Source organism: Ptiloglossa arizonensis, chromosome 6 (genome assembly GCF_051014685.1).
Source record: "Ptiloglossa arizonensis isolate GNS036 chromosome 6, iyPtiAriz1_principal, whole genome shotgun sequence".
Lineage (NCBI taxonomy): Eukaryota > Metazoa > Arthropoda > Insecta > Hymenoptera > Colletidae > Ptiloglossa > Ptiloglossa arizonensis.
The window spans coordinates 17337264-17357957 of NC_135053.1; positions in this window are offsets into that span (position 1 = coordinate 17337264).

A 20694-nucleotide genomic window follows, 5' to 3' on the forward strand; every position below is an offset into this window, starting at 1 on the left:
AGTTGAGGACTTCCGGTACCAGGGGACTTCCGGTACCAACCGGAAGTTGAGGACTTCCGGTTCCAGAGGACTTCCGGTTCCAACCGGAAGTTGAGGACTTCCGGTACCAGGGGACTTCCGGTTCCAGGGGACTTCCGGTACCAACCGGAAGTTGAGGACTTCCGGTTCCAACCGGAAGTTGAGGACTTCCGGTACCAGCCGGAAGACTTCCGGTACCAGAGGACTTCCGGTTCCAACCGGAAGTTGAGGACTTCCGGTACCAGGGGACTTCCGGTACCAACCGGAAGTTGAGGACTTCCGGTTCCAGAGGACTTCCGGTTCCAGAGGACTTCCGGTACCAACCGGAAGTTGAGGACTTCCGGTTCCAGAGGACTTCCGGTTCCAGAGGACTTCCGGTTCCAACCGGAAGTTGAGGACTTCCGGTACCAGGGGACTTCCGGTTCCAACCGGAAGTTGAGGACTTCCGGTACCAGGGGACTTCCGGTTCCAACCGGAAGCTGAGGACTTCCGGTACCAGCCGGAAGACTTCCGGTACCAGAGGACTTCCGGTTCCAACCGGAAGTTGAGGACTTCCGGTTCCAGGGGACTTCCGGTACCAGAGGACTTCCGGTACCAGAGGACTTCCGGTTCCAACCGGAAGTTGAGGACTTCCGGTACCAGGGGACTTCCGGTTGCAACCGGAAGTTGAGGACTTCCGGTTCCAGAGGACTTCCGGTTCCAGAGGACTTCCGGTTCCAACCGGAAGTTGAGGACTTCCGGTACCAGAGGACTTCCGGTTCCAACCGGAAGTTGAGGACTTCCGGTACCAGGGGACTTCCGGTACCAACCGGAAGTTGAGGACTTCCGGTACCAGGGGACTTCCGGTACCAACCGGAAGTTGAGGACTTCCGGTTCCAGAGGACTTCCGGTTCCAACCGGAAGTTGAGGACTTCCGGTACCAGGGGACTTCCGGTTCCAGGGGACTTCCGGTACCAACCGGAAGTTGAGGACTTCCGGTTCCAACCGGAAGTTGAGGACTTCCGGTACCAGCCGGAAGACTTCCGGTACCAGAGGACTTCCGGTTCCAACCGGAAGTTGAGGACTTCCGGTACCAGGGGACTTCCGGTACCAACCGGAAGTTGAGGACTTCCGGTTCCAGAGGACTTCCGGTTCCAGAGGACTTCCGGTACCAACCGGAAGTTGAGGACTTCCGGTTCCAGAGGACTTCCGGTTCCAGAGGACTTCCGGTTCCAACCGGAAGTTGAGGACTTCCGGTACCAGGGGACTTCCGGTTCCAACCGGAAGTTGAGGACTTCCGGTACCAGGGGACTTCCGGTTCCAACCGGAAGTTGAGGACTTCCGGTACCAGCCGGAAGACTTCCGGTACCAGAGGACTTCCGGTTCCAACCGGAAGTTGAGGACTTCCGGTTCCAGGGGACTTCCGGTTCCAACCGGAAGTTGAGGACTTCCGGTACCAGGGGACTTCCGGTACCAACCGGAAGTTGAGGACTTCCGGTACCAGGGGACTTCCGGTACCAGAGGACTTCCGGTTCCAACCGGAAGTTGAGGACTTCCGGTACCAGGGGACTTCCGGTACCAACCGGAAGTTGAGGACTTCCGGTACCAGGGGACTTCCGGTACCAACCGGAAGTTGAGGACTTCCGGTTCCAGGGGACTTCCGGTTCCAGGGGACTTCCGGTACCAGGGGACTTCCGGTTCCAGGGGACTTCCGGTTCCAGCCAGAAGTTGAGGACTTCCGGTACCAGGGGACTTCCGGTACCAACCGGAAGTTGAGGACTTCCGGTACCAGGGGACTTCCGGTACCAGAGGACTTCCGGTTCCAACCGGAAGTTGAGGACTTCCGGTACCAGGGGACTTCCGGTACCAACCGGAAGTTGAGGACTTCCGGTTCCAGGGGACTTCCGGTTCCAACCGGAAGTTGAGGACTTCCGGTACCAGGGGACTTCCGGTACCAACCGGAAGTTGAGGACTTCCGGTTCCAGGGGACTTCCGGTTCCAGGGGACTTCCGGTACCAACCGGAAGTTGAGGACTTCCGGTACCAGGGGACTTCCGGTACCAACCGGAAGTTGAGGACTTCCGGTTCCAGAGGACTTCCGGTTCCAACCGGAAGTTGAGGACTTCCGGTACCAACCGGAAGTTGAAGACTTCCGGTTCCAGGGGACTTCCGGTTCCAACCGGAAGTTGAGGACTTCCGGTACCAGGGGACTTCCGGTTCCAACCGGAAGCTGAGGACTTCCGGTACCAGCCGGAAGACTTCCGGTACCAGAGGACTTCCGGTTCCAACCGGAAGTTGAGGACTTCCGGTACCAGGGGACTTCCGGTACCAGAGGACTTCCGGTACCAGAGGACTTCCGGTACCAGAGGACTTCCGGTTCCAACCGGATGTTGAGGACTTCCGGTACCAGGGGACTTCCGGTTCCAGAGGACTTCCGGTTCCAGAGGACTTCCGGTTCCAACCGGAAGTTGAGGACTTCCGGTACCAGCCGGAAGACTTCCGGTACCAGAGGACTTCCGGTTCCAACCGGAAGTTGAGGACTTCCGGTACCAGGGGACTTCCGGTACCAACCGGAAGTTGAGGACTTCCGGTACCAGGGGACTTCCGGTACCAACCGGAAGTTGAGGACTTCCGGTTCCAGAGGACTTCCGGTTCCAACCGGAAGTTGAGGACTTCCGGTACCAGGGGACTTCCGGTACCAGAGGACTTCCGGTACCAGAGGACTTCCGGTTCCAACCGGAAGTTGAGGACTTCCGGTACCAGGGGACTTCCGGTTGCAACCGGAAGTTGAGGACTTCCGGTTCCAGAGGACTTCCGGTTCCAGAGGACTTCCGGTTCCAACCGGAAGTTGAGGACTTCCGGTACCAGCCGGAAGACTTCCGGTACCAGAGGACTTCCGGTTCCAACCGGAAGTTGAGGACTTCCGGTACCAGGGGACTTCCGGTACCAACCGGAAGTTGAGGACTTCCGGTTCCAGAGGACTTCCGGTTCCAACCGGAAGTTGAGGACTTCCGGTACCAGGGGACTTCCGGTTCCAGGGGACTTCCGGTACCAACCGGAAGTTGAGGACTTCCGGTTCCAACCGGGAGTTGAGGACTTCCGGTACCAGCCGGAAGACTTCCGGTACCAGAGGACTTCCGGTTCCAACCGGAAGTTGAGGACTTCCGGTACCAGGGGACTTCCGGTTCCAACCGGAAGTTGAGGACTTCCGGTTCCAGGGGACTTCCGGTTCCAACCGGAAGTTGAGGACTTCCGGTACCAGGGGACTTCCGGTACCAACCGGAAGTTGAGGACTTCCGGTACCAACCGGAAGTTGAGGACTTCCGGTACCAGGGGACTTCCGGTACCAACCGGAAGTTGAGGACTTCCGGTACCAACCGGAAGTTGAGGACTTCCGGTACCAGGGGACTTCCGGTTCCAGAGGACTTCCGGTTCCAACCGGAAGTTGAGGACTTCCGGTACCAACCGGAAGTTGAGGACTTCCGGTTCCAGAGGACTTCCGGTTCCAACCGGAAGTTGAGGACTTCCGGTACCAACCGGAAGTTGAAGACTTCCGGTTCCAGGGGACTTCCGGTTCCAACCGGAAGTTGAGGACTTCCGGTACCAGGGGACTTCCGGTACCAACCGGAAGTTGAGGACTTCCGGTACCAGGGGACTTCCGGTACCAGAGGACTTCCGGTACCAGGGGACTTCCGGTACCAACCGGAAGTTGAGGACTTCCGGTACCAGGGGACTTCCGGTTCCAGGGGACTTCCGGTTCCAGCCAGAAGTTGAGGACTTCCGGTACCAGCCGGAAGACTTCCGGTACCAGAGGACTTCCGGTACCAACCGGAAGTTGAGGACTTCCGGTTCCAGAGGACTTCCGGTACCAACCGGAAGTTGAGGACTTCCGGTTCCAGAGGACTTCCGGTTCCAGAGGACTTCCGGTTCCAACCGGAAGTTGAGGACTTCAGGTACCAGGGGACTTCCGGTTCCAAGCGGAAGTTGAGGACTTCCGGTACCAGCCGGAAGACTTCCGGTACCAGAGGACTTCCGGTTCCAACCGGAAGTTGAGGACTTCCGGTTCCAGGGGACTTCCGGTTCCAACCGGAAGTTGAGGACTTCCGGTACCAGGGGACTTCCGGTACCAACCGGAAGTTGAGGACTTCCGGTTCCAGAGGACTTCCGGTTCCAGAGGACTTCCGGTTCCAACCGGAAGTTGAGGACTTCCGGTACCAGGGGACTTCCGGTTGCAACCGGAAGTTGAGGACTTCCGGTTCCAGAGGACTTCCGGTTCCAGAGGACTTCCGGTTCCAACCGGAAGTTGAGGACTTCCGGTACCAGCCGGAAGACTTCCGGTACCAGAGGACTTCCGGTTCCAACCGGAAGTTGAGGACTTCCGGTACCAGGGGACTTCCGGTACCAACCGGAAGTTGAGGACTTCCGGTTCCAGAGGACTTCCGGTTCCAACCGGAAGTTGAGGACTTCCGGTACCAGGGGACTTCCGGTTCCAGGGGACTTCCGGTACCAACCGGAAGTTGAGGACTTCCGGTTCCAACCGGAAGTTGAGGACTTCCGGTACCAGCCGGAAGACTTCCGGTACCAGAGGACTTCCGGTTCCAACCGGAAGTTGAGGACTTCCGGTACCAGGGGACTTCCGGTACCAACCGGAAGTTGAGGACTTCCGGTTCCAGAGGACTTCCGGTACCAACCGGAAGTTGAGGACTTCCGGTTCCAGAGGACTTCCGGTTCCAGAGGACTTCCGGTTCCAACCGGAAGTTGAGGACTTCCGGTACCAGGGGACTTCCGGTTCCAACCGGAAGTTGAGGACTTCCGGTACCAGGGGACTTCCGGTTCCAACCGGAAGTTGAGGACTTCCGGTACCAGCCGGAAGACTTCCGGTACCAGAGGACTTCCGGTTCCAACCGGAAGTTGAGGACTTCCGGTTCCAGGGGACTTCCGGTTCCAACCGGAAGTTGAGGACTTCCGGTACCAGGGGACTTCCGGTACCAACCGGAAGTTGAGGACTTCCGGTACCAACCGGAAGTTGAGGACTTCCGGTACCAGGGGACTTCCGGTTCCAGGGGACTTCCGGTACCAACCGGAAGTTGAGGACTTCCGGTTCCAGGGGACTTCCGGTTCCAGGGGACTTCCGGTACCAGGGGACTTCCGGTTCCAGGGGACTTCCGGTTCCAGCCAGAAGTTGAGGACTTCCGGTACCAGGGGACTTCCGGCACCAACCGGAAGTTGAGGACTTCCGGTTCCAGAGGACTTCCGGTTCCAGAGGACTTCCGGTACCAACCGGAAGTTGAGGACTTCCGGTACCAGGGGACTTCCGGTACCAGAGGACTTCCGGTTCCAACCGGAAGTTGAGGACTTCCGGTACCAGGGGACTTCCGGTACCAACCGGAAGTTGAGGACTTCCGGTTCCAGGGGACTTCCGGTTCCAACCGGAAGTTGAGGACTTCCGGTACCAGGGGACTTCCGGTACCAACCGGAAGTTGAGGACTTCCGGTACCAGCCGGAAGACTTCCGGTACCAGAGGACTTCCGGTTCCAACCGGAAGTTGAGGACTTCCGGTACCAGGGGACTTCCGGTACCAACCGGAAGTTGAGGACTTCCGGTACCAGGGGACTTCCGGTACCAACCGGAAGTTGAGGACTTCCGGTTCCAGAGGACTTCCGGTTCCAACCGGAAGTTGAGGACTTCCGGTACCAGGGGACTTCCGGTTCCAGGGGACTTCCGGTACCAACCGGAAGTTGAGGACTTCCGGTTCCAACCGGAAGTTGAGGACTTCCGGTTCCAACCGGAAGTTGAGGACTTCCGGTACCAGCCGGAAGACTTCCGGTACCAGAGGACTTCCGGTTCCAACCGGAAGTTGAGGACTTCCGGTACCAGGGGACTTCCGGTACCAACCGGAAGTTGAGGACTTCCGGTTCCAGAGGACTTCCGGTTCCAGAGGACTTCCGGTACCAACCGGAAGTTGAGGACTTCCGGTTCCAGAGGACTTCCGGTTCCAGAGGACTTCCGGTTCCAACCGGAAGTTGAGGACTTCCGGTACCAGGGGACTTCCGGTTCCAACCGGAAGTTGAGGACTTCCGGTACCAGCCGGAAGACTTCCGGTACCAGAGGACTTCCGGTTCCAACCGGAAGTTGAGGACTTCCGGTTCCAGGGGACTTCCGGTTCCAACCGGAAGTTGAGGACTTCCGGTACCAGGGGACTTCCGGTACCAACCGGAAGTTGAGGACTTCCGGTACCAGGGGACTTCCGGTTCCAGGGGACTTCCGGTACCAACCGGAAGTTGAGGACTTCCGGTACCAGGGGACTTCCGGTTCCAGAGGACTTCCGGTTCCAACCGGAAGTTGAGGACTTCCGGTACCAACCGGAAGTTGAGGACTTCCGGTTCCAACCGGAAGTTGAGGACTTCCGGTACCAACCGGAAGTTGAGGACTTCCGGTACCAACCGGAAGTTGAGGACTTCCGGTTCCAGGGGACTTCCGGTTCCAACCGGAAGTTGAGGACTTCCGGTACCAGGGGACTTCCGGTTCCAACCGGAAGTTGAGGACTTCCGGTTCCAGGGGACTTCCGGTACCAACCGGAAGTTGAGGACTTCCGGTACCAACCGGAAGTTGAGGACTTCCGGTACCAGGGGACTTCCGGTACCAACCGGAAGTTGAGGACTTCCGGTACCAGGGGACTTCCGGTTCCAGGGGACTTCCGGTACCAACCGGAAGTTGAGGACTTCCGGTTCCAGAGGACTTCCGGTTCCAGGGGACTTCCGGTACCAACCGGAAGTTGAGGACTTCCGGTACCAGGGGACTTCCGGTACCAACCGGAAGTTGAGGACTTCCGGTGCCAGGGGACTTCCGGTTCCAGCCGGAAGTTGAGGACTTCCGGTACCAGGGGACTTCCGGTACCAACCGGAAGTTGAGGACTTCCGGTTCCAGAGGACTTCCGGTTCCAACCGGAAGTTGAGGACTTCCGGTACCAGGGGACTTCCGGTTCCAGGGGACTTCCGGTTCCAACCGGAAGTTGAGGACTTCCGGTACCAGGGGACTTCCGGTTCCAGGGGACTTCCGGTACCAACCGGAAGTTGAGGACTTCCGGTTCCAGAGGACTTCCGGTTACAACCGGAAGTTGAGGACTTCCGGTACCAGGGGACTTCCGGTACCAACCGGAAGTTGAGGACTTCCGGTACCAGGGGACTTCCGGTTCCAGAGGACTTCCGGTTCCAGAGGACTTCCGGTTCCAACCGGAAGTTGAGGACTTCCGGTACCAGGGGACTTCCAGTACCAACCGGAAGTTGAGGACTTCCGGTACCAGGGGACTTCCGGTACCAACCGGAAGTTGAGGACTTCCGGTTCCAGGGGACTTCCGGTTCCAGGGGACTTCCGGTACCAACCGGAAGTTGAGGACTTCCGGTTCCAGAGGACTTCCGGTTCCAGGGGACTTCCGGTTCCAACCGGAAGTTGAGGACTTCCGGTTCCAACCGGAAGTTGGGGACTTCCGGTACCAGCACGAAGACTTCCGGTTCCAGGGGACTTCCGGTACCAACCGGAAGTTGAGGACTTCCGGTACCAGAGGACTTCCGGTTCCAGGGGACTTCCGGTACCAACCGGAAGTTGAGGACTTCCGGTACCAACCGGAAGTTGAGGACTTCCGGTACCAGGGGACTTCCGGTTCCAACCGGAAGTTGAGGACTTCCGGTTCCAGAGGACTTCCGGTACCAACCGGAAGTTGAGGACTTCCAGTACCAGCCGGAAGACTTCCGGTACCAACCGGAAGTTTAGGACTTCCGGTTCCAGAGGACTTCCGGTACCAGCCGGAAGACTTCCGGTACCAACCGGAAGTTGAGAACTTCCGGTACCAAACCGGAAGTTGAGGACCAATGCGGAAGTTGAGGACCAATCCGGAAGGTGAGGACCAATCCGGAAGTTGAGGACCAAACCGGAAGATGGGGACCAAACCGGAAGTTGAGGACCAAATCGGAAGTGGAGTACCAAACCAGAAGCCCGGTACGAATCCGGAAGTTGAGGACCAAACGGAAGGTCCGGTACCAAAGCGGAAGTTGAAGAAAAACCGGAAGTTGAAGAAAAAACCGGAAGTTGAAGAAAAACCGGATGTTGAAGAAAAACCGGAAGTTGAAGAAAAACCGGAAGTTGAGGAACAAACCGGACGTTGAGGAACAAACCGGAAGTTGTGGGACAAACCGGAAGTGGAGGACCAAACCAGGAGCCCGGTACCAAACCGGAAGTTGAGGACCAATCCGGAAGTTGAGGACCAAACGGATGGTCCGGTATCAAACCGGAAGTTGAAGGAAAACCGGTAGTTGAGGACCAAACCGGAACTGGAGGACCAGACCGGAAATCCGGTACGAAATCGGAAGTTGAGGACCAACCCGGAAGTTGTGGTCCAAACCGGAAATGGAGGACCAAACCGGAAGTCGGGGACCAAACGAGAAGTCCGGTACCAAACCGGAAGTGGATGACCAAACTGGAAATCGGGGACCAAACCGGAAGTGGAGGACCAAACCGGAAGTCCTGGACCAAACCGGAAGTCGGTTTACGAATATCTTTTCGAATATCCGAAACATACGAAACGGCGACGATCCACTCGAAATTTGCACTTTTCGCGAAAATCGAGAAGGTCCTCCGAGGCGTTTCGTTTGGCCATAATTTTCTATGCTCAACCGCGATGAAACTGACCGCGAACGTTTCGCGATCGATTTCGTTCGTCATTTGTTTCGTTGCCCGGTCTATTCCACTTTTGCGTTTTTCATTTCATCAGTTTCTCGGTCACGAGGCGTGTTTAATAATACACGTCGCGAATCGAGCGGAATGAAAATCTTCTCCAGTCATCGAATGGAAATTTTATTCGATCCAAAGTGGTCCATAATTTCGAAGCGAACCGTAAAGCTGGCATCGTTTCAAAACTTAAAAATCATGATCCATCGTTCTTGCAATTCATTTCGGCTAAACAGAACCGAAAGAAATGAAAAGAAAAGAAAATGTTTCCCCTTTTCCTTTCGTTCGATGCTCCAAATTTTTATATTGGTTTCTTAGTGAGTATTATTATTAAATTCATTCGTTGATTAGTTGATTGGTTCATTAGTGGGTATTATTGGTGAGGTCTCGAGGGTAGTGATACGTAAAAAATACATACTGGAAATCGAGGTACAAGTAAATGTAATAATGTGAATTGTGTATACTAGTATATGTTGTTATAAAAGCTGTCGATTCGGAGTGAAAATCCAAGGCACAACGAGCACTGTTGACTGTGTCTACGATTTGCACTGTTGTATTCATCAGGTTCTAGGGAGCGTGGTATTAGAAAAAAAAAAATGAAGAAACTGCCAAATATCCTCGGTGGAGCATCGAGTTCGAAAAGTTCGAAAATTTCAGGTAAATCGATACGTCCAGCGGAATCTTTGAATACAAACGTCGAGTCAGCCATAACTCTACGACTGTTCGAGAGCAAACAGATTTAGAGAGACGTGCGTTGGATACTTTCTGAAGAGGCAATATGAACAAGATGATAGGGATTCCAAATAGAAATGCAATATTCTAGTCCGGGCAGCAATGGAGCGTAGTGTTTATAAAATTTCGAAATTTTTTTAATCTACGAATCATTTTTCTTTCCTTTACAAATCTTAGAACGTCCGAACGTGTGGATTTCTACTCCCCTAAATAAGGGGACAGTTGCAATACTATATACAGAGTGACACAAGAATAGGTTCGAGACTACGAACTCACAGTACTCATCGAAATGAATAAAAAATGTTTAACAAACGTAAGTCTTACAATTTATATAATCACGAATAAAATATTTCTATCATTAGCCAGAAGAATCTTAAATACGTCTTAATGTAATTACTACACTCTGAATAGGATGATAAAGAAAAGAGTCTTATACTACTCAATACACTTATTATCTTATACTACTTAAAGACTTGTACTACTCAAAATACTTTAAAGACTTACACTACTGCAAATACTTCAAAGATTTATACTACTCAAAATACTTTGAAGATTTATACTACTGAAAATACTTCAACGACTTATACTGCTCACCTAAATAATTAAAAACTGTTTAATCGACATAAATCCTACTTTGTGTACAATTACGAGTAATGTATCTCTACCGTTACCCATCAAAATTACGGATACATCTTTCTGTGGAAATTAGGGTGGAATTATCGAAATGACCTGGTTTCACTTTCTCCTCATTGCCCTCGTTGGACAGCTTAACGCGAAGGTATCCTTCATTACGATCTACAGCGGGCGTCAGGTAAACCGCTGTCTCGTAACTTAATTTGCTGCTAATGCCGATGCGTACCCCACGCTGACACGCAGCCGATCCCCAATAGGGAAACGTGCTCGCGCGCCTATCTTGAGCAACCCTCTCGAGGGGGCTGCGCAAGGTCGTTCGCTCGTATGCGTGTCACGACGATGGTTTATCGATACGACGCACCACCATCGCGTCTGGTAACGATCTCCTGATGTAAAGCGTGACGATCGGTGGGAAGCTCGGTTAGATCCTCGCTGCGTCGAAGATCCATGTGCTTGGTCTTCTTCGGGATAATCGTGTCCAGGGGGAGGGGAAATTCTAACGGAGGCCTGGAATTCCTGTACCATCGACTCCAGACGATGATACGGAGATACTCTCTCGTTATCTCCGTTTTAGTTTGCAAGGTGCAGATCGAAACACATCGAAGGATAATTTTTTAAACGAATTGCACATGTATCGTTGAAAATGTATTGGAAAAGGAGTGTAAAGAAACTTTCGAGAACAGAGTTGTGTTCTTTCAAGGGCTACGTGTAATGGATACAATTTTTTTCTCAAGGTTATTTTTTACCAGAGGAAGAAAATTTTTCTCGAGGTTATTTCTTCATCGGGGAAAAAAAATTTTCCTCAGGGTCTTCGTGAGATTTCAAGGTCGACGATTCTTCCTTCTCATCTTTATGGAGCTTATAAAAAAAGGTATTCAACTAGCATAATATTGAAGCTTAATGTTGACCTTGAAATCTCGCAAAGAAAGAATCTTGAGGAAAAATTTAACTTTCAAAACGGTACAACTTTTTTCTCTTGGAAGTTTCCTCACACAGCGAGAAATAAAGCGGATATTCTAGTGATTCCAATTAGCCCTGTATATACACTATAAATAACAAAATTATTGGTTTCGAAACGTTCTGCATAAATGCGTTCACCCAAGGGATGAAAAAAAAGCGTAAAATTTGTCCCATCGATCAGTCGTTTCAATTCCATCGCTGATCGTTCATAGTGCATCGACTTTAAAATTCTGCATACCCACGTGTTACTCCCACTCCCTTAAGAAAACACAAACCAACAAGTAAGGTCCCACGAAAAAGCCCAAACTGAGAATTCCAATTCCTTACTTAGAAACAGAAAAATAATAACAGAAAAATATGTTGGTTAACCCTGTCACAATTACCCCCACGCCTCCGACAGACCCAAACTGAGAATTCCAATTCTTTACTTAGGAACCTCATCATCCCCCTTAGAAACAGAAAAATATGTCGGTTAACCCTGTCACAATTACCCCCACCACTGCGCAAGACACGAGCCAATGAAAACGTTCGGTTCCTTTTCAGGAGAAAATTGCAGGGACCTAACGAGATACAGACTGGAACGCGCAAGAAAGTTCGCGAGGCTTTGTTCGACTAACGCGTCTCACTCCCCCCTCCATCGAAAGTTTCACAGTGCACTCCCCTCCCCCTTAGCTCCCCTGGCCCACGTGACTGTGACTACGACCGTATTAAAAAGCTGGAAATCCTGGCCGAGGAGCGGGGGTACCACGAACACGCGCGGGACAATTTTCCACGTTATTAGGGCCGCCTAACAACCCGCGCGACAGTTTACAAGCGCGACTCGCGCATTTTCCGTGGGTGTACATTACAAGCGCCCACCCCCGGAGGCGGTCGGCGTCGCGATATGCAAAGGACCGGGCGGAGGATTATTCTCACGTTTTCCAAAACACCGTGGCGTACTGCAAGACTCGACACGGGGCGATATGCAGATTCCTCCGTCCCCCGTGGTCGTCGTTCTCCCCCACCACCGCCCAGCCACCCACAAGCCCCGGTGTCTCTCGCTTCCGCCAACGAACAACCCTATCTCCGGCCTGGTTCGCAGCAGCGTGCGCCATTAGGCTTGTACCTAGCCATCGCGTCAAAGTGGCGCACGGTGCGGTTGGCACCTCTGCCAAACGATAACTGTTACACCCTCTAGAAACACCACCCCCCTCCCAACACCCCCCTGGTACCGACCCAACCAGTCGAGATCACGAATACGAGTATTCCAGGGAAAGGGATGGAGGAGAAGAAGAAGAAGAAGAAAGAGGTTTCGGGACGAGGGAGCGGTTATTTGATGAGGAAGGAAAGAACAGTTTGACGAAGGGTTCTAGGGTGGTGCAGGTGAGGAGGGTTTAGGGTTGGTCGATGTTGCGGCGCGCCCGGTTGGGCGAGATAAATAGACGGAGACCGAGGCCCCCGAAGATGGGGTGGATTTTTCGGAGGTAGCGACAGATAGATTGACAGGGGATGCGAAGATACGGCTGGTTCCTTGAGTTGTCCAAAAAATGGGGAAAAAGATGCGCTACCGAGGGTGCATACCTAGGGGAGAAAGACGGATGGTAGTATGAGCCGCGTGAGAACCGAAAATCGGGGCAGATCCTCCGCATTGGGTTCTTTCGGAATATTGGCGACCGGGTTGGAGTTTCGCCGCGAGGCGGGGGTTGGTTTGTTGGAACAGGGGGTGGAACGACGTGGCGATGTGCGAGTCGTTTGTCGCGGCTGTAATATGACCGAGGAGCCCCTGGTACGATTTGTCGTTGGTCCTTCCACGGATTAATGTGGTTGGAGTTGGTGGAAGTAAGTTATGGATTTCGCGAAGGAAGAACGTGTCTACCGAGATCAGTCTATAGAGCGATAGTTGAATCGTTAGCGTAGTCAGGATCTCAGGACACGCGGTGTACTATGTGGGACTGGAAAGATGACACTTGGATTAAGGGAAGTGTAATACCCTGTACTGGGGGTATATGGGTAACGTTAAGGTTGGTAAAAGTAGGTTAGGGATTTTGAGAAGGAAGAATGTGTCTCACCGAAGTTTTCGAAGATTAGTCTATAAAGTAATAGGTGGATCGTTAGCGTAGTCATATTCTCAGGACCCTCGGTGTACTATGTGGAGCTGGAAAGATGACACTTGGATTAAGGGAAGTGCTGGGGATATACCCAAATACCCTGTGTTGGGGTATATGGATAATATTGAAGTTGGTAAGAGTAGATTAGGAATTTTGTGAAGGAAGAATGTGTCTACTGAGAATGTTGTTGAAGTTTTCAAAGATTAATCTATAAAGTCTATAGTTGGAGTAGGCAGGTTCTCAGGTCCCTCGATGTATTATGAGGGACTGGAAAGATGACACTTGGATCAAGGGGAGTGCAGTATAGAGGAATATGGAAAGTGCCAAGCAATCTTTGTTCAAGCGGACTAAAAGTTCCGAGCCAATATGAATCGAAAACTCTGCCAGGTGTTAACTTTCCAGCTTCCCAAAGTACAAGTGTCCAAGAATCTCAAGTTAGAGTAGTTCGAAAGTAACAAACGGACCGTTTGATCAATCCACGATGCAAGATCATTTTCTGTTGGCTTCTAACAAGGAATTCTGAAATGTACTGTGAGAAATTGGAAAGACGTCACCCGACACGAATGACGAATCGTATTGACTCGGACCTCAGCAAAAGTTGCTCAATGCTGTCAATATTTCTGTTACACAGGATCGCTCCCTTGATCCAAAGGTGATCATTCCAACTCCGAACTACACACTCTCTTTCGTCTACACTCAATGGACCCTCAATCCCCCAACGATGAATTCTAAATTTTTACAAAGACCCTCTTCGACTATTCGAGCTGGCGCATTCTCCCGAAGCTTCGTCTCGGCCAACTTTCTCGCAACTCGTACCAGGGAGTCCACGTTAACCCTGTTTCCAAAATTCTATCCCCCGACCATTTCGGTACCACCCTGACAAATCCACGTATCCCTCGGATTCCAGGTCCCGAAGTCCGCGTTGAACAGCGACATGTGCCCGGATAGTGGAAGGCCTATCGAGTGCTCGAAAATAGTTCAGCGACGAAAGCATTTGCACGACAGAGGGTGGATGAACGATGGCGCGACTGAATTCCGAAAAGGGGATAGCTCTATCTGTTTGCTTTATGACTTCACCGGTGAGCGCGGCAACAAACGCTTTCGTGACCCAGTGCACCGTCTAAAAACTATCGGGACTACCCTACCCACCCCCCTCCCTCGTTGTTGGACAACGGTGAGGGGGAGCCACACGCGAAAGACATATTTCCGCTAGGGTAAACAGCCCCACCGACAGCACTAGCAGAAACACCGGTCGGACACAAATCGGAACCGGACACCGATAGCTGCTTGAGAAACTGCGACGGACACGGACACACGGACGCGGGCGATTAATTGTCGAGAGAACGGACACGAATGGCAGCACAGACGCGGGGATTCCGCCCGTGAACGTAGATCTCCACGGAACGGGACACCCACGCTTCACACAAACGCCGCGACCTAGGTACGACGGACAGTGGTGGTACACACAGGGTGTCCCGATTCGACTTGATCGCGTTAAGCGTATCCGTTACCATTCAACGGTGGAACAATGGCGCGACGATGGCTATCGGTGGATTATTAACGCAAATATCCTTGAAAATGAGCATTTCGGAGCTGACGGTGTATACGGGGTGGCGCGTTCGACTCGATCGGGGTTAAGGATGTCGGTTACGAATTGAAAGGACGATGTCTAGCGCGACCGATGGCTATCGCGCGGGATTATTAATTCGAATACCTACGAAAATGAGCATTTCCAAATGGCGGTGTATACCGGGTGGTGTATACGAATCGATTTGAAGGTATTCGGTGCTGTTGGCGAATGGAGCAGGGAATGAACATCGAGGAGGTTATGGGAAATGTGTTTTATTGGGGAAACGATAGTACGAGAATATATAGGGTGTCCGGAATCTACTTGGACAAGGTTAAGTGTATTTATTGGTATTGGGTTAAATATAATATGTATCGGTGCAAATATCCTACGAAAGAATTGAAAAATTATGGAATTAAAAAATTATTGGTTATCTTATTAAGAAAATCATTACGAAAGTGAAGAATGTGTAAAGTGTCTCATTCGACGTCATCGTGTTAAACATATCTATTATTATTAAAGACACGATCAGTGTCCCACGAAGAATCTAATCGATGCGATCTTGCAAAGCGGGCCGCTTCGGCGCGCTCAAACCGAGGGAGGTATCGATTTTTTTCGCGCGCTGAAATCGAAGGAGGTATCGACGATTTTTTGTACTTGTACACGTAGAGATTGTACGAAGGAGGGACACGGTTTCTTATAATAGAATCTTATATTGATGTTTATTTATCATAATTATTAACAATCGTCGCAGGACCATAGTTTAGACAATTATTAACAATATCCAAGTATAAATAATGGCTTGAAAGCCATTATTTCTTGAAATATTCGATTAGATCGAACAAAGACAATTCAAGTAACGGTAAGTGACCTTGTTGTGGGTATATAAGGAGCCCCCCCTTTGACGGAATTTGAACAATACACGTAAAAATGGGATTCTTTAATTAAAAGTGTCGAAATTCCATTAATCGCTTTTCTAAATAGAAAAATCATCGCGATGAAAACTTGTGAATCGATAATCGATACATGTAGCCTTGACAATGTCGGTTGAACCTCAATGAAAAATTCCATCGCGAACAAAGAATACTTCAACAAAATGATACTTCGAGCCATTATTTATACTGGGACATTGTTAATAATTGTTTAAACTATGGTCCTATAACAGTTGTTAATAATTGTGATAAATAAACATCAAGATTTTGCAAAATTCGTACAGGCGTACAGTTTCAGTGAATGTTCGTTCCTAAATGCGATTTTTATGTCCAATCCGACACGATCCTTCTGAACACTTTCTTTCCTCCAACCCAGCGTGGAAAATTGTAACAACTTTGTGCAATCGAGTATCCAATCGATCTGTTCTTTAAAAAAATAATAGAACAATGTAATGTCAAGAGCACTATGGGTCAAAAAAGACCCGGGACCTTGCCCCATACAATCTCCGGGAAAGTTAACGAATTATAAATTTATAGCAAACTTACAAATTAAAATGACGAACATTCGAAAAGTATTAGGAACAAAATCTACTAAATATCGTACCGAAACAATTCCAAACCTTCGAAAAGTATTATGGACTAACTTGTGACGGCTCTCGATCCTCCTAAATCGATTCAAACATCGTAGCAAAAAAAAAAAAAAAAAATGACAAACGTTCGTAAAACGTCGGTATAAAAATTCCAACAGTGGCCCCCGTGTTCAGCGTCTAGAGGTCCCCGGGGTCGAAATCGGGTTATCACCTCACGAAACCGAAAACTTTTCGTTGGGAATCGGGTTAACGGAATTGGATTCGCGGAACTCCATTATTCGTGCGGGCCTATCGGACACACGGTGGTGTCCCCCCCCCCCCCGCCCCCCGCCCCGTGCCACCGCCGCCGCTACCGGTATTCAGGATGACGCGGTTCCCCGGTGCGGCGGGCTTATTAACGCGACGGGGCTTCGGTGTAACGTAACGGTCCGCCCATTACACGTAGCCCACGGGCGGTAATGGGCCTCGTAAGGCCTACTTAGCGGAGGGTGGGCAGCAAAATTCCCGTGTAACGCTCTCCAGCTACGGCTGGGAGCGCGTCGTTTCGACCAGTGATCGCGGGGGTCTCGTGGTCGCCGCACGTGGTGGGTGGCCCTGTTAGGATCCTTGGTTGAAGGCGAGACGCGGTGTCCCGGGAACAGGGCCAAAAATATTATTCCGGAACGACTACGGCCGACATATCCGGCCACGGAACGACGCCCCTTCGCGAGTAAGTGGGTGGGGGGTCGGGAGGCGTGGAGTCGGAGGAGGAGTGTGTTCGCGCGGGAACCGTGGTAGATGTTCTCCGTTGGATATATACGCCTCGGTTCGTCCCCTCCCCGCGCAGCTCGCGCCCCCTTTCTTCGAGCAACCATCCGCCTCGCCTAAACGCGTTCTGGCCGCTTCGTGTTCGCAAGGGGGGGCGCCACCCGTCTCCGGCGCAATTTCACGCCACGATTACCGTGACTGCACTTCGCGGATTAGCGAGCCCGCTGGAACGAGCGGTGTATTCTGGAAGGAAAGAAGAGGGGTTTAGCGGGGCAGGGATGGGGGGCGGGGGAAGAGGAGGGGTGGTGGACGGAAATAAGGCCACCGAGAAAACGGCCAAAGTGAAATTCTTCCGTCGACTCTCTCCCGTCTTCTCTCCGCTTCGCCGTGCACCGATGATAACGGACGAATGAGACCGAAAGAGGAATTTTGGGCATACCAAAGGCTCGTCGTAACGAGGACGCGGAGGAAATTGTAATACTTTTGCCGCGCTCGAGAACGCCCAACATTTTCACCTGTACTCGACGGAATTGTGTAACGGGGCTGCGGGTTCTGTTTTATTCTTGCAGAGCTCGCGAGAGGTAATTGGGTAGAGGGTGGGGAGACTCGATATTGCGAATGTGTTAGATCGCATCGATTCAAGGACGTTCGACGGTTGATATACTTGGTCCGACTTCTTTTTACCGCGCGACCTACGTCACTGTGGTGACGGAAACGTGACGAGTCGGGAAAGAACGAGAGGATGATTTTAAAGTCTCGTTAACGGTGACCTTGAAACGCTATCTTCGATTTTATACAGTAGTCTTGAACAGCTTCTGACACGAGATAGGTATTTATGTGTCTTGAAACTCGTGAACACTTTAGATTACATTGTTCGAGGACATTGATGAGTTAATGGGTCCATGTATGCGTAGAAATTAGTAAATGTATTATATTACGTCGTTCAAGGTCATTCGTAGGTTTTGGTTGGATTTTTGTTTCTTATGACCTACATTAGTATGGTCACGGAAACATCTCGTGAATTGATTCTCCTGCTATTTTAAAATCTCGTAAAATGTGACCTTGAAACGCAATTTTCTGTTCCTCGAACTATTAGCCCCATCGAAACAAATTCTTTTTGCTTCAACTTTTTTTATCTCGACAAAGTAGACACTGGTATCTTAAACGCGAGAAAGAAAATGACCTGATATATTGAAAATAATAAATAACAAAAAAATATCAAAATAGAAAAGATGGAAATTTTGACAAAACGAAAGAACCGTTTTCGAACAACCTGTCAATGGACCAGAGTCATTTGTTCGCCACCGTTAGGTGTATATAAACTCGCCTTAAAGGATACTCTGTACTCCAGGATCGTCGCTGACTGGACAGCGTTGCTCCTCACCCCGTTTCCCCCATTATTAAGCGAATCGAGAATCGCGAATCTGAATTGCAAATCGACGCGAAGTTCTTTTACGGTCGTCCAGCCGGAAGCCACGGAACTGGCCTATTATGCAGTCGTTATCGGATTAACGAAGTTCAGAAAAATGGCGGTGGGGGGATCCCTTGGCGGGCGAACGTCTGTTCGAGCGTCGCTGGTAAATTTAGAAGTTCCCGATCATCGTCGAGTGGGTAGAGTAGATGTCGGAGTAGATAATAGTTTTATTTTTAACCGTTCTCTGGTGACTATCGAACAAAGTTGAAATTTATCCACCACCCTGTACATAAAATCTGTGAAATTTTCAACGTTAAAAATAATAAAGTTAGAAACATTGTACTACGGAAAAAAATATGTACATCCATTGATCGAGAAAGTTGAAATTTATCCACGTCATTGTGGATAAAATCTATGAAATTTTCAACGTTAAAAATAATAAAGTTAACAACACTGTACGTTGAAAAAAATATGTATATCCGTTGATCGAGAAAGTTGAAATTTATCCACCACCCTGTGGATAGAATCTATGAAATTTTCAACGTTAAAAATAATAAAGTTAAAAACATTGCACGTTGAAAAAAATATGTATATCCGTCGATCGAGAAAGTTGAAATTTATCCACCATCCTGTGGATAGAATCTATAAAATTTTCAACGTTAAAAATAATAAAGTTAAAAACATTGCACGTTGAAAAAAATATATATATCCGTCGATCGAGAAAGTTGAAATGTATCTACCACTCTGTACATAAACTCTGTGAAATTTTCAACGTTAAAAGTATCAAAGTTAAAAACATTGCAGACCGAATAAATATATATCGGGTGATCGATACGATTCGAGAGCAGTAACCTATCGTTACGGTTCTCACGGTGTTGTTGTTTCCAGCTTTCAGGAGCTTTCGATGACACCAAACCCGTTCGGAAGCGGATGCGATCAAAGCATATAAAGTATCGTAAAGTGTGTTGTCGAAGTACTTGGCCGAATTCGGTCGATGCGTTTCGTCGTCGTGTTCCGTCGAACGTGAAACATCGAGAGACGGGGAGACAATGGTAAAAAAGTGAAGAGACAAACAGGAGAGGGCAACTAGGGACGGAGGAGGGCAAGCTTATCCTAATTGCCGGTAATAAAAGCTTTTTATCGGGCAGAGTTATGCTTTCGTTCGCTTCGCTGGCCACCATTATCTCGCCTCGCCTCCGGCAAAAAAATAATATCTGACCAACACGCGGACAGACGGACTTTGCCAACGGTAATGTTGCGAGTTCAAGCTCGTACGAATGTTGCCGCGAATCGAAGGAAATCGACTCGATAATAAACGATCGAGACTCTTCACGTTTAAGTGCCTTGAGTATCGTTATTAAAATTCCTATTGTATCACAAAGGCGATACGCGAACATTTTATTCATTGATTAATCGATAATGGACCCTTTCACTTGTGGCGCCAACTAACGTAGTATTTCGCGCAATATCCGCTTCAACTCTGTTGATTCCGGGAACCAAGCTGAACTAAATCTTCGTTTCAAACACAGGTATGAATATTAATGGAGAAAGAGACCAGAATTTTTGAAGAAAATCCACGAAAAAAGGAATCGACCCTCTCCGTCCCCTTAAAAGAAAATAATTATACAATCATCCCCGCTTTCAAGTAACAGTCTCTACCCCGGATTCAAGCAACGGAACGATTCAATTATTAGAGGCATATTACCAACCCCATACAATCTTCAAATTAATACAAAACTCGGTGTCCTCGCTTTGGAGCAAATCGACGAATCACTTGAAAGCGGGGTTACTCTACGTTTCACCCATAATCCATACTATCTACTTTCGGACATATCCGAAACGGACGTTCCACGTCGAACGGTGAACTATACTATCAAAATTCCAGCGCGAAAACACCGATTGCCATTTTCTACGAGTCTTCGTGAAAATGGCAACCCCGAGCATCCCCTTTTGACAAGTTAAACAGCGCCCTGAATACACCGGTTACGCAATCGAACAATATCGTTGAATCGTCCGACGCTTCTCGTCGGACGGATAAACAAATCGTAAAGCGTCCATAATGGCGGCGGTAAAATGATCGTCGCCGTTTATTCGGTCCTCCATGCCAACCCGTTGAAGAGGGCGGCCGAAAAAGGACCCGCAGCCGAGGACGGTGTAATCGTCCTCGGTATCGAGTGCTTTTCACGCTCGTTTCTGCCCCCCGGGGGACGGGGCGGTGGAGTGGGTTGAATTTCCTCCTCGCCCCCACCACCTACCGAACGGTCGACGGCGGACGGACCTTTTGCAAGCTTGTTTATTAAGGCCGTTTCACT